The sequence below is a fragment of the Zea mays genome, chromosome 10 (assembly GCF_902167145.1).
Source record: "Zea mays cultivar B73 chromosome 10, Zm-B73-REFERENCE-NAM-5.0, whole genome shotgun sequence".
NCBI lineage: Eukaryota > Viridiplantae > Streptophyta > Magnoliopsida > Poales > Poaceae > Zea > Zea mays.
The window spans coordinates 34239116-34253720 of NC_050105.1; the positions used below are offsets into that span (position 1 = coordinate 34239116).

Sequence of the window (14605 nt, forward strand, 5' to 3'; positions counted from 1 at the left end):
CACGGTCGCACGTCCGGATCATTGGCTAGAGCTATGAGAAATTAGTTGGCATCTAGGGCGGAAGACAGGGATAGCCCGTGGGATTGCGCCGTACACCGCCGATGGGTACTTGGGGCTGAGTCAGGAAGCTCCGTCTTATCACCCTGAACGCGTTTGCGGCGGAGTCAAGGTGGGAGGACGATCTGGGCGCCACCAATTCGTCGTTGTCGCTGCGTGTCCGTCGTGTGCCGTCGGTGGGGCAGGACCCCGCGCGAGCTGTCGTAAGTATCTCCCCAAAGTCATCAATATTGTGTAGTCGTCGTGTATTTAGGTTTTTCTAGGGTGTTGGGGTGCCAGATCCCTAGATGGCCGGGTGCGGCAATGGCCGCCGCCGTCGTATTCCGGTGTGCCACTGTCGGCCAGTGACGGGGCCAAGGAGACGCGATCCTAGCCGTTGATCCATTGTTGGACGCACATGATTAGTTACTATTTTAGTCGGGCGCTGTGTGGCGTTGATCGTGGATCCAGCGATTGGAACAGGATCGAGCAGAAATTAAATCGCGGTGGGTCGATCTCGATCGGACGGCTCGGGGTTTATAAGGGAGTATGTCGTCTACTGATATAATCTAGACCACACATTTTAGATCCGACAGCCGATCTCATTCCTTACCCTTTCGACCGGGTAACCTTGCAAATGAGTCCCTGGAGTTCTGAGTTATCAACCCGCTGTCCTGCGGGATAGTTCTGAGTCTTAGGAATTTTATACAGCAGCCCCTAAACTCTCTGAAAATTGATGCGCAGTCCAGACAGTTAATAAAACCTATAAAAATCATTTAGAAAATGAATTTGTAATATAAAAACAATTCCTAGAACTTGTTTAATTCATAGAAAATTCATATTAAGTCCAAATTGATCCATTCCAGTTTCTATAATTTTGTAATATTATTGTTTATCTACTAGTGTCTCTGTTTTGACATGAAAACTATATTAAAATTAATCTTCAAATTAATCTTGTACCAAGCCCATAGAACCTTTGGAAATTCATAACTAAAAATTCATAACTCCAAAATTAATGATTCATGATCCTATGATGTGGCGGAACCACCCAGATTATTCTAGCTTAAGTGTCCAAGTCTCGCCTTAGAGGCAACAACACACTTAAATCGGAATAAACTGACAATTCCTCAGATCTGGTCCGATAAAGCCACTTACTAAGGATCGAATACCACTAGCTCACTCGAAGGTGAGGCACAGAGAAATACAATAAAGCATAATACCACAAATTTAATAAGTATCATAGTGATTACATTTTCGGAGTTTCAAAAGCAGTAATAATAGTTTTTAGTGTAGCGGAAATAACTAATGGAGAAAAACCGAGTAACATGGCGAAGCCTGGCCACACTACTCCTCGTGGGGAGGGAGCAGTAACCCACTCGACCGTCTATCCCGGTGGCAGGGATGGAGGCCAAGTCACACCATCAACCAAATCAAGGAGGTACCTGCAAAAATTATGCTACAAACAAGGCTGAGTATACTAATACTCAGCTAGACTTACCCGGTGTGAGGAGTCTACTCCTCTACCTCTAGACCATGAAGCTGTTTGGCTGAGGGGTTTGGTTTGCCAACAACACTAGCTGAGTCTAAAATCAAGTTTTAGATTTTCAAATTCTAGAATAATAATTTTAGACTAGATGAGCACCTAACTATTCATACGTGGTATCAAACATTATATCAATCAACATCTTTTGAAAGTAACCTCATTTCCACTTTTTAATCAATGCAGTACAATGGATCAAGCAGTCTCATTAGCTGCGAGAAGCAGATGATTCGAATCAAGTTTTAACCTTGCAAGGTAAACCTAAACACATGACATGTAGGGCACTCCGTTCCCACACACGTCAACCGTCCCCATCGATTCCCTGGCAACAGAACAAGGCTCACGGCCTTGACGTACAATGCTCCAATTGTCCCTGACTGCCGTCGTGCAACGGCCGCACCCACCATAGCTAGCATGGGAGAACCCGTCTTAGGTCCAGTGAGGGGTAAAGTCTACGGGTAGGTTCAATCAGGTACTAGGCTTATCGGTTACCATATTCCCCGACATGCGTTTAGTACATTCAAACGCTTGACTCAGGTATCCACACATTAATCCTTAATTCCATTTCCGTCTCATGGACATGGCATCCACCCGGGATCCAAGTCCATAGACCATCATAAATCCCGTTATCAAGATGAATACAATCAATGCCTGACCTCGCGCGAGTGCTAGAAAAATCACTCGACTTCTACCGAGATCTTGATTAGCAAAGTAGCTACTCGACCTAGCATACTAGTATTCATCTCAAAAAGGAATCCTGAGTTTATGCAACTAAGGGTTTCAAGCAACTCCTACACTTAAGTGTACATTACAAGCCTACAAACATAAGTGTAGTAAAGTAGCATATATTAACGGTTATGCATAAAACCGGGGCTTGCCTGGAATCCACACTAGATAGTGTTTGTTATATGACACTCGCTTGGCGAGCATCCACTGGTTAAGTCCATCCTTCTTTGGGTCGTCCACCAACTGCATCTTGTGGTTGGCACCACATCACTTGCACGATCATCTCTCGGTCCTAAATGAGATGCATGATGCATATGTATGAATATAATGAAAGTAGCACAAGATATTCAAATACACGGTAGCGAACTAAACATTAAATTGTAAGACATCGTAAACAACCACACGCTAGCATTAGTTATCTACACGTTATCAGCGTTCAACATTAACACTATTAAAAAGACGACAACATTTTATTTATTTACACAACACAAATACGACATCACATGTACACGCATTTACTACGCTCACCTTAATCATTCATTGGTTCTCCTATTGACCACACAAGAGCAACTAAGACAACATAAGTTTAAATAGGACATAGGCATCAATAACTACGGAACTCCTATCCACAACCATCTACAGCAAGCAAGCACATTAATCATGGAACGCATGTTAACCTAAGTTTAGACATTACAAGTCTATGTCCGTTAAGGGCTAACTAAGCATTTTCAGCCAAAAGGGTGAACTCAACATCAAATGAGCACCTGCAGATTTTTGGACAACAACACAACAGTTACTTGTTTCAATCATATCTTAAAAGATATTCGTCCAAAAATAGTGAAAAAGAACTTTCTGGAAAGCTTAAGAAATGCTCTATAACCTTGGTATTATCATCTTAATATGATTAGACTCTTAGCAAGGTCGAATTGTGCAAAAATAACAGCTCTGTCCAGGTTGGACAGATTCAGGCTCTTTATTTCAAAAATTCATAACCAGAGACTCATGCATCCAAAATAGGTGATCCTAGGCTTTCTGGAAATATAATGAAATTGTCAACAAAATATTTACAAACATCTCAAGGTGATTCAATATACAATTAAGGATAAAAGACACTAGAAGGCTTTGCTGTCCAGAATTGGACAAATTCAGTCTTCATACTTCAAACATCCATAACTAAATCTTCATATCACCAAAAAGAGTGATCCAAGACTTTTTGGAAATCTTAGCAAAAGTACTACATGACTTTTATAATCACAAAGAAGCGATTCTATGTTTAACCAAGTCAAACAATACAGTTTTCGAAATCTGTTCTGACAGTGGACAGAACACAACAACCATTTTGTAAAATTCATAACTCCTAAACTATTAGGCCTATGGTTATGAAATTTTAAAACAAGAAAGATAAGAAAAGAATCTACAACTTTCTTATAATGACCATGAACTAATTGTAAAACTAACTTAAGCAAACAATGCAGTTTCTGAAATCTATACAGAATTTGGACAGATTCAGTTACTGGACTTGTGAAATGCATAACTTCTAAATGATCAGACTTATGGCTGTCAAATTTTAATACAAGTAAGATAATAAAGTTATATACAACTTTGTTATACGGCTTTTCTACAGAAAACATTATTTAGTTTATTAAACAAATAGCACGGCGAAAACAGTGCGTGCAGCCCAAAACAGCAACTAATAAATTTCAGCTCTTATTTACTTCAAGAATTACCATGCTCTATAGACTGGAATTTACTCTAACACTTTACCATTTATTAGAGTTGAAACAAAATAAATGAGGACCAGCAGGTCTGACTTACTAATTTTTATCCATGTCATTTCGTGCACTAGAATTACCACACACGTTTAACAAATGCATTCACCACAATACTCAGACCCGGTATATATGTATATCAATGCGCTCTTCACACACTAGTTTGCATAATAACTTAAACATCACATGAACACCACTACTTTTCATCCGCGACCATAACCATGCACATTTATACTACAACAAGCAAATTATCGTGACCACAAGCTTAGCCCAAGCCATCTAACAAGTCGGCTAACCAGAGCAACGACATAGCCTGCTATACAGCATACACGTCGGCTTGCCTATTATTATTGCAATCCGAGACACAACATACACTACAACGTTTTTATAAACATACATATTCACAAGTATTTTCGCACACCGACCAAATCATACGAATCGTAAACCACTAATCTCCAATTCGAAACCATCATGCTCTTACTTCCCAAATCATGAACATATACATATTTATCATGTGAACGGAGCATTTCAATAATTATCCCAAACAACTAACTCCATTACACAACTTGTATTACGATCCTACTTGACCACCCGATGTGACTACTCGAAATCGCGAGCACAACCATACACTATATGCAAAGCATAATTTAACGAACACATAATGCGCATCGACTCGACTTGACTAATAAATATAGAGGAAGCGATGACTACTTTGGCACGTCACCACCTCTCTATTTAAGCCAAAATAATTTCTACCTACATCGACCAAACATTCATATCGAGCACACCTTATTTTACCCTGTCTCGCATACAACCATATTGTGGCGTGCACTCGAGACACTTCGATCATCGTAGCGTAACCACTAATATATGAACTTTGACAATCATGTCTTAACAATACATCCTCCACGCAACTAGCATTTTCTAAACTACTCGTCACATCAATAAATGTACCCCCTATATAATCACGAATCCCATTACATTGCATAAAACAAATACACTTTTCACATAAACACATATCGATGCATTTCCCAAAACATAATCCGCATTTTGTAACTTAGTCTTCGCATCAAACAACACATCGCATATTTTTCCTATCAAAATATAAAAACATTCGAGTTCTTTTCTACTTCATTTTCTTCTCTGCACGCTTCCACTTATACAATTATATTTTCCCACACATATTCGCACATGCACATCATCGACCAAATACGTAAATAAAACAAATCGCGAATTGCTCAAGGCGAACAGCCTGGCCGAAATCCGATTGGAGTTGCGCATGCATCCACGGTTTAGGTGCTTCACCGAATCATGCATCGCGCGAGGCGCAGCGGAAACATATAGCTGCAATTAACAGCGCCCAATGGTTCAAACATTTTATCAAGCACCTGAGATCTAAAAACAGTGGGGTACTAGCGAGGGGCTCACCAAGGGTTTCGACGACGACGTGCAGGCGCTGCGCAGATCGAGCGAAGCACACGATGCAGAGGGGATCTGGGCCTTGCTGCTGCGTGCAAGGTCTCGGCTCGGGGAGCAGCGCGAGTACAAGGCCGCCGCGGGGGTCGATGCTGTCACGGACAGGCTGCGAACACCCGGTACGAGCCCGACGACGAGTGCGACGAGGCAAAATCTCGCAGCAGGTAGACCATAGGGGCAGCAGCGCCATGGGATGCTATCGATGGATGATGAGGGCGCCAGCGAGGTGCTTCAGAAGGGGAGTGCATTGCTCCTACAAAAGGCTACGAGCTGAGTGCCAAGGAGCAGGTGCCGGGGCGGGATCGCTATCTGGGCGAGCCGAAGACCAAGACCTTGGTGCTGTCCAGCGGGAAGGGATGGCTCGGCCTACATCCACCATGGCTGGGCATTGAAGCACTGAGCAGATCCCTGCGCCCTCACGCCCTTGGAGTAGGGAGGTGTAGGACAACCATGTGAGAGGCTTCCTGCAACCCAGCGGCATGGAGAACAGGGAGGGGACGAGCTAGAGGAGGGGGCGGCTGGGGAAATGGCGGCCAGGTGGAGAGCTCGCGCCATGGGAGGAAGAGCTCCTTCTGGTTCCCATGGGAGATGTAGGGGCGCGTTGGAGAGAGGATGGAGCAGCGGCGTTGCGCCATGGCTGAGGGCGCGTGGAGCAGAGAGCTCGCAGGGGGCGACGACCATGGAAGTCGCAGGGGCAGAGAGGAGCTTGTTCGTGCCTAGGGAAGGGAAGGGGTGGCGCTGGGTAGAGGAGGTCGGCTGGGAGATGTGGTGCCATGGAGGAGAGGAGGAGCTGAGCTCCCTGCTTGCTGCTCGCCATGGACAGCAGAGAGGGAGGAAAATTTACTTGTTGTGCTGCCGTGTGGGAGAAGACAAGGAGAGTGTGTGCGTCGGCTGGAAGGAGAAGAGAGGAGCGACGTTTAAAGGATGGCTGCAACATGGTGATTGGCTGGGAGGAATGGCATCACCCATTGGCGCAGGGACTCGGCGGTCACGCATTGGTCAAATTGGGCGGCGCGGGCTATTGGCGTAGAGTTTGGTGGCCAACCATAGGTCATGGCGGGCGATGACATGCCAGTGGTCATCTGTTAGCCAATTTGCGCAGCGCTCACTCGTTGGCTGAGACCGACATCGGGAATGGAGCGAGCTGACGTCCGAACGAATCGAGAGGCCACAAAATAAAATGAACTGAAACATTTTATTTGGGTGTCGTTGGGAAATTAAATTCCCGCGCACAAGTAGAGATAAAATGAATTGAGATCGATCGGCTTCGGATTCGTCATCGAATTAAAGCGAGTTGGATTAATAAAAATCATTGCCGAGGTTGGTTTTCGAATTTAGATTGGACACAGAGATTTTAAGCCGAGTTGGATAAAATTAAATAGGTGCCAACACGTGGAGTATCACGTTTGAGAGCACGGATTCAGATAAAAGATTTGGGACATAAATCGAATACCGAGAAATTGGGTTTGGACACAGATCGGACAATGATTGTCGAGAGTTCGAATAGAGGAGTTTTCAGGCGAGATTTATAAATTGAGGTTGATTATCGAGTTTGCATTCGTGCTGAGAATAAAAGTTTTTAATAGGTTCCAAATTCGGCCTTCTATGAGACTGAATAACTCCGAATTCGGTGAAATGTGAATGAATAGTCTGGATAATCAGAGACATACACGAGCGAGATATAGAAATTTTCACTGAGCATCCGAGATTGGGATAAATCTCCCGACAAAACACGAAATAGACACCTGGGGTGTCACATATGATCTTATTTTAATATGTAGATTATTAATATGTATTTTGTATACATGTTTGGTGTGATGTTAATTTCCTCTTTATACTATGTTTGTTTGTATTGTGGCGACTAGAAGAGCCAGTGGCTGAGGATCCCGGTGTTCAGCAGGTAGAAGTTGCTGAGCAGGAGCTCATTGAAGGCAAGTTGTATCCTTGACCACTTTTTTACCCAATAATGTTCTTTATTATCACTTATCAATGCATAGGTTTAATTTTGATAGGACCCAATAGGTCACCCTAGACTGGTTATCCTTTTACCTTTTTTACCCCTGAATCATTTGGATAGTTTTGCTATTGCTCTATATGGTTTTGGGATTAATATTACACTAGGTGAGTGCCCGTGCGTTGCAACGGAACCGTATAATAACATGATAACTTATGTACATATGTGTGTTATATTGTTATAGGTGAGTGCCCGTGCGTTGCAACGGAACCGTATAATAACACGATAACTTATGTACATATGTGTGTTATATTGTTATAGGTGTGTGCCCCGTGCGTTTCCACGAAAGTTAAATTTTAATATAAAACATAGATACAGAATGACAAACATCACTATGATATGTAAAATTCGTGTGATAAAATACTACCATAACACTAATATTATATTGACGATATAAATATGTAATATTTTTATAAATATGTCGACTCAAATAGAATGAATTGATGTCAAACAAACCTCATAATATCGCACAAATAATTTTTAAAACATAAATATAGAATTTTGAATGATAGACAAATATATCGAAAACTTTACAAAAAAATAGGATAAGAAGACCCCTAACTCATAATGGTTGCTACTCCAACTTTATGGAGGCAAACACATGATCTATGAAAGCATGATACATGAGAATTGAGGCCTAGAGGCTAGCTAAGTGCTGACCAAAGGTGGTCAACCTATGGACCTCTTCAGTGGCCCCAAATTAGGGTCTCAGCCCTAGAAGGGTGGATGATAGCATCTAGATGCCGGTGCTCAACATCACTCCCAAGTCTCAATCCTTTGTTGGTCCCACATTTTAAGAGGACATTGGTGAGGAATGCGAGGGTTCCTCTGATTTGGGGCCAAGATGTCCTCTTAAAAATGTGGACATTTTTAAGAGGACATTGGTGAGGTACTGCTTGAGCGATCCAGCGAGTCCCAACCACAATGTGAATGGGGTTACAGAATCACAATAAGCAGGAACGGGGATGCACTTCATGTATTACTGATACATTTCCAAGGTCTATGATAGTTTGATTCATGCCTCACGGGTGCTAAGTTATGAAACAATAGTATTTTTTCCTCGATGGACATTTTTAAATCAGGGAATTTTGTCTTATTTGCAAGAATTGCTTTGGCAATAGTTACAACAAAAAAGTTGCAACAACAAATACTAAAGTTTAAATGCATCTTTCTTTGCGTAAACTACACCTTGGAAAATTCAGGAAAAATCCTAAATAAACCAGATAACCAAATACATGTATTGGCTGATAAACCAGCTGTTGCTAGGGATGAAAACGGTCGAAAACGGTCGGTAAACACTAAAACCATTACCGTTTTCATATTTTTTATCGGAAACAAAATCGAAAACGGTAACTCCAGAAACGGAAACGATATCGGTATTTCGGAAACATCGGAAACGAAAGTTCGGTGCGAAAAATACACCGGTAACGGTCGAAATCTAAAATACGATCGGTAAACATATCAAACTTCACAATAAAATAAAATTGACAAAACATCACAAATCCGACAAGTTCACAATTCATGATATAACAAGTTTACAATATAACAAGTTCACAAGGATCACAAATTTATAAAATAAAAAGTTTACAAAGATCAAAAGTTCACAATATAACAAGTTCACAGTATAACAAGTTCATAAAGATCACAAGTTCACATACTCAAAGTTCATAATTCATAATATCCACTCGATTTAGTTGACATGGCATGCTTACTCATGAAATATTTTTACTCACATAAAGGGTTTTTTCACAGCCTCACAGGAAAATACTAAATTCTAGTGTGTGGAAAAGACAGACTGTCGGCTCTCTATCATTATATATTACTAATACATAACATGTGCATAGAAAATGGTGGATTCATTCGAGAGACCAAATCGTTAATCTCAACTGCCTTCCAACACCATCTAACCCCCAAAAAAATCTTAAAGCGTCCAAAAAATACAAAAATAAATAATCCTTATCCAGAGATGTAAAGGCGATGCGAAAAAATCACATGCTGGAAAATTCCGAAAAAAATTCCGAAAAAATTCCGAGACACAATTCCGGAAATTTCCGAGACATAAATCCGGTAATTTCCGACAAAAAATGGTAACCGATGGAAACGGTCGGTAAAACACCACGCCGATTCCGATACCGATTCCGATAGAAAATTCCAAAAACCGATTCCGTTTTCGAAAAATACCGTTAACGATGAATCCGATCGAAAAATTTCGAAATCGGTTTCCGGAATTCCGAAAAATTCCGAAACCGTTTTCATCCCTAGCTGTTGCAGCTGAAAGCAAAACATTGGGTCAGGAAAGACGAGTCTATTTAGTTCTATCATAGTCTGTAAAAAAGAACAAACCTAATCTACCAAAAAATACAAGCTGTCGCTATTTAATATGATGACCATAAGTTCGGGGAACTCAGAAACTTCAACTATTCCACTCAAGGACAAGACTACATATAGGATAGGCTGACAATATTCCATGGAAATCAAGCCAACATACCATAGAGTTCACTCAATCACATGAAGAATTGTAGACTACTATGTTCGAAGAGAGCTCCGGTCATAGAGCTCATCAACCATATGGCGAGTTATAAGCATTAATCTCATATAAAAGCATTATTTCGAACATTCAGAAACACGCATCAAGACTGATTACAGAGGGCCTTAGAGATCTTGGCGGTTCATGGTCATTAGGCGGGGCGCTTGCCCCATCGAGAGTAGCAAATATTTTGGTCACATCACCGGCCGCACAGACTATCATCTAAGGTATCCATCCACATAGGAAACGCAAAACAAGATCCAGAGAAGAATAAACTAGCAAAAATAAAACAAAAAGATTTCTTCCAATAAGAAGCCAACGACAGGGAGATCGCGAGTCAGAAGTAATTGTTTAAGATCTCATCTTTCACGTAAAAATAAATGGGAATCCGATCGATTTTCTTCGTCATTCTCGCCATTGCCATCTCTATTGGCATATCAGAACCATTCTTGAACCCATCCTGCAACAATCCAACACCAAGAAACCAGAAAGATAAATCTACTACACATTTAAGGTGCAGGTGGATTTCATGTCCACTAAACAATACACACAACATTAAAAACAACTCGAGAAAGACAAAAAAACTTAAAAGAACTATAACATAAATCGCTGGAAATGTGGATTTGACCACTAAAACGACTTATTTTTACATATATGTACTTCCATATTAATTTTGTCACATATTAGTATATCACCACAACAACAAAATCAGCCAACAAATTTCACATACATCTGACCCAGAATCAACAGAACGTACTGTTGCCCCCATTGAATAAGGATAAAACAGGCTACAGTGTTGGTCAGCATAAGAATTATTAGCGGAAATCTAACACCACAGACAATCAATCACCAGTCAGCAGCTAATAGTGAAGATGCATCTTGAATTTTGAAGACAGGTAAAAATGTGCAAAAAATGTAATACAGATAGGCTATCTAAAATCATTTGTATATAAAAAAGTAAATGGACAATTGTACCATTGATTGACCAAAACCCAGCTTAAAAGGAACTATCAGTATTGCAAATGGTGAGTACAAAGCAACAATGGAAGAGTTATTAGAACCGTTCTTTCCTTTACCTGAAGCTAAAAACCACAAAACATGCAAGCATGCATGCATCAACACTCAAGTTTCCATAGCCTAGAATATGTTCAAGCAAAACTGATAGTTCCAATAACTGATGAGAAAAGGCATTCTTGTGTTTTTTACCTCCACAAGGAGTCGTTTGTACCCGGTCTGTTCTCAGACCTTTTCCTTTTTTCTTTCTTAATATATTAATGCGCAGTTCTCCTGCATGTTCGAGAAAAAAAATAACTGATGAGAAATGGTTAAATTTGGAATTTGTATAGCTAAACTGAACATATTATAATGTGTAGGACAAATTCAAATCATAATTCCAAACAGATGAGAAACAGTAAAAACCGCTGCACAAATTCCAATTTGTCCAGCAGGTTGAAATTTGGAATTTATGCAGTTAAACTGAACATCTTTGTAATACAATTGTGCAACTTAAATTTACTGATCATCTTTTTAGCTACTGCTAAAGCATGATCATAAGAACTTGACTATTAAAAGCTTTTGCATTGAGATAATATTGGACAATCAAACAAATATCAGGTACATTGGTGTAGTATAATCATTATAAAATCATTTGGTTGTCTGAGATGGAATCAATTAACATTATTTGTAGACGCTCTTATATTGCATACTTATCAATAGAGGTGGTTTTGAAAGTCTCCTGATTGGATGGCCCCATGACATTTTTTTATCGATTTATATCATATATATGCATTGTGTTATGTCTATGAGCAAGTGGTGCTCAACTGTGCGATTACTATATTGAGGCATGCTTATTTAGTTTGTTTCCATACTTGTCAGATCTTTTGTTATATCTATTACTGTATATTGCATATCTATTGTACATGTATGCTTTCTTAACTAATGTAGTAAAAAATATTGCAGTTTCAATGGGAAGGGATTGAATAGATTACCGAGATCTCTGCTCAGCTCGAACTCTCTACAACTCTCTTGTGATTTGTGAAATCCAGAAATTTTAATAGATAGGTGTTGGCTCCACAAATCCAGATCTGGCAATCGCTTGCCTGCAGTAATCTGTCAAAAGAATCATGAGACAGTTGTGTAAGAATCATAGGTATTGCGTTATTTTCAATGGACACACACAGGAAACACAGACTAAATTGATTTTATAACATTGATTTCGGAAACTATTCTAGTATGAGAATGAAAGTGATGTTCATATAAATTAGCATACACAATGAAAAAAAGTTGCTATGAAACATGAGCCTCGTGAGAGCAATCTGAAATAAGCTAATGTGCAAACAAGTACAAGTATGCCCAGTCTCTGGGATCAAAAGAGCGCATATTAAAGGCAACATCAAGCACAGTTCAACTACTTACTCTCAACTCAGCATGAGTAAACATGTCTCGCAAAGTTATTATAGTAGGAATCATCACCTTCTTATCATCATGTCCACCCACTTTGAAAAATTGCCAAGAAAACAAACGAAGTTAGATCCCAAATTAGTTTTAGCTAATAATTAAACTATTAGGACGTGTGAATTCATTAAGTAGAAAAGAAGATTATGATAAGCAAGAGAAATTAGCATAGACTAACACAGACTTCTCTTTGTATCTTAAAATCCAATAAGTGTACTTTGTTAAAAAGGATAAGGTAATTCTTTGACAGAATACCGACAGGAGAGTAAGGTCCTACTTAATGAAACTTAAAAACATGTTACTAACATTCTCAATCCTAATCGTTGGTTCTACGAAAATGTATTAAAACCCCATGGAGATTGAGGTTCAAAAAATGGGCGCGGCAAGATTGGATCAGTTCAAAAAAATCACAGTCCTAGTTAATGTTACTGGAAAATCTAAATGTATTTTATCCGATAGAAAATGTCCTAGAATGCATACATTTGAATGTGTAATGTATTCACAGGGTTGTTTTGAACAGAGAGCAAAAAAATGTTCAAAATCTTGATTTGAAGTAACTACTACTAATGAACAAGAACAGAGACCACCTGAACACAAACTTTGACAGGTTGATCACCTCGGTGATGCGGCTGCGCTTGGCGGTGAGGTGCGTGACTGAGGGCAGATTTCAAGAAATGCCAAATTAAGTGGGTTTATGTTTAAGTTATGCAAACCTCTAGTTATGGGATTTATCTTAATGCTCCCTTCTACCTAAATTATTTGCTAAAAAACACAATTCAGGCATGCAACAACACTGAGGGTGTGCTTTGTTTCCCAGCCACATTCCATGAGGCTGCACCTATGGCGATGCCAAAGCAGTGGCATAGAAATGTGCTACACCCCTACGGTGAAAATTTCTACCGCAAAAGCTGTGGCTGACGAAGCTCTAGAACCAACCAAACAACATCAATAAGGGGTGTGGCAGCCTTAGATTTGGTGATGACAACAACCAAGCACGCTCTAAGACTTGTGCCTTCCATTGTGAATTTGAAGCTGTAGAAAAGAGACTAAGAGAGCATACTTGAGTAGATGAGACCATATGAATTTCATTTCCAAAATCCACTGGCCAGACAAGAGTGCACTGAGGTTCCATGTAAAAATGCTCTTGACCTCCAACATGAACTTGTCCTGATACAATTTTATCGCATGCACCAGACAGAAAACATTGTTCTACATCGCCTTTCACAAGGCATTTCTTGGTATTTGGATGAAAGCTTCCAACCTTGACAGCTTCCTCTATAGATAAAATTGCTGGGAGCTCACAATACTCGATATGTACTTTGTTGGCAGCAGTTTTTGCATTATCATGAGTATCAGCAACAACAATTCCAATGATCTGTCAATAAGAAAGAGATGCAACTGATGGATTAACCTAGTTATGAGATTTCACATAAACTAATATAGAAATCAGTGATAGTATGTACAGAATACAAGATACCTGACCAACACAAGTAACAATGTTAGATGCAAAAAACTCCTCATCATGGATAATTGGTCCAGTATGGTTAACACCCGGAATGTATTTTGAAAGGAACAGCCCAGCAAAGCCAGGGGAAGATTTGGCAAGTGAATCATCAATAGACAATATGCGAGCGTGAGCCTTCTTACTCAGCACCAAAGCAGCATACAAAGTATTGGGAGGTGTTGGTGTGTCATCAGTGTATTCAGCATCACCAGTGACCTAGCTGTGGCGGAACCACCCGAATTATTCCAACTTAAGTGCCTAAGTCTCGCGAGGCTAGACCACACTTAAATGGGAATAACACGTCAGTCCCTCGGATCTAGTCCGACGAGGCCACTAACAGGATCAAGTACCACGTACTCACTCGATGGTGAGGCACAGAGCAAATACAATAAAGAATAAAACCATACATTAAGGGAGTATTAAATTTATTACATCATCATTGGAGTTTTAGCAAAAGTAGTACTCATGGTTCGGAATGCAGCGGAAATAAACTAACGATAAATGAACAGAGAGATGGGGAAGCCTGTCCCATCACTCCTCATGCTCCTCCTCAGCCGAG

At 40.2% G+C, this 14605-nt stretch overlaps 2 non-coding genes across 2 annotated transcripts; both read right to left on the reverse strand.

Annotated features, from left to right (window-relative positions):
- Nucleotides 1-10209: 10209 nt before the first annotated feature.
- LOC111590333 (small nucleolar RNA SNORD24) lies at nt 10210-10296 on the reverse strand. The gene has a single exon (XR_004853464.1). It is a non-coding gene; the product is annotated as a small nucleolar RNA SNORD24 (small nucleolar RNA).
- A 124-nt stretch (nt 10297-10420) lies between these two features.
- On the reverse strand, nt 10421-10503 carry LOC111590359 (small nucleolar RNA R12). Its single transcript, XR_004853489.1, has one exon. It is a non-coding gene; the product is annotated as a small nucleolar RNA R12 (small nucleolar RNA).
- Between the last annotated feature and the right edge of the window lie 4102 nt (nt 10504-14605).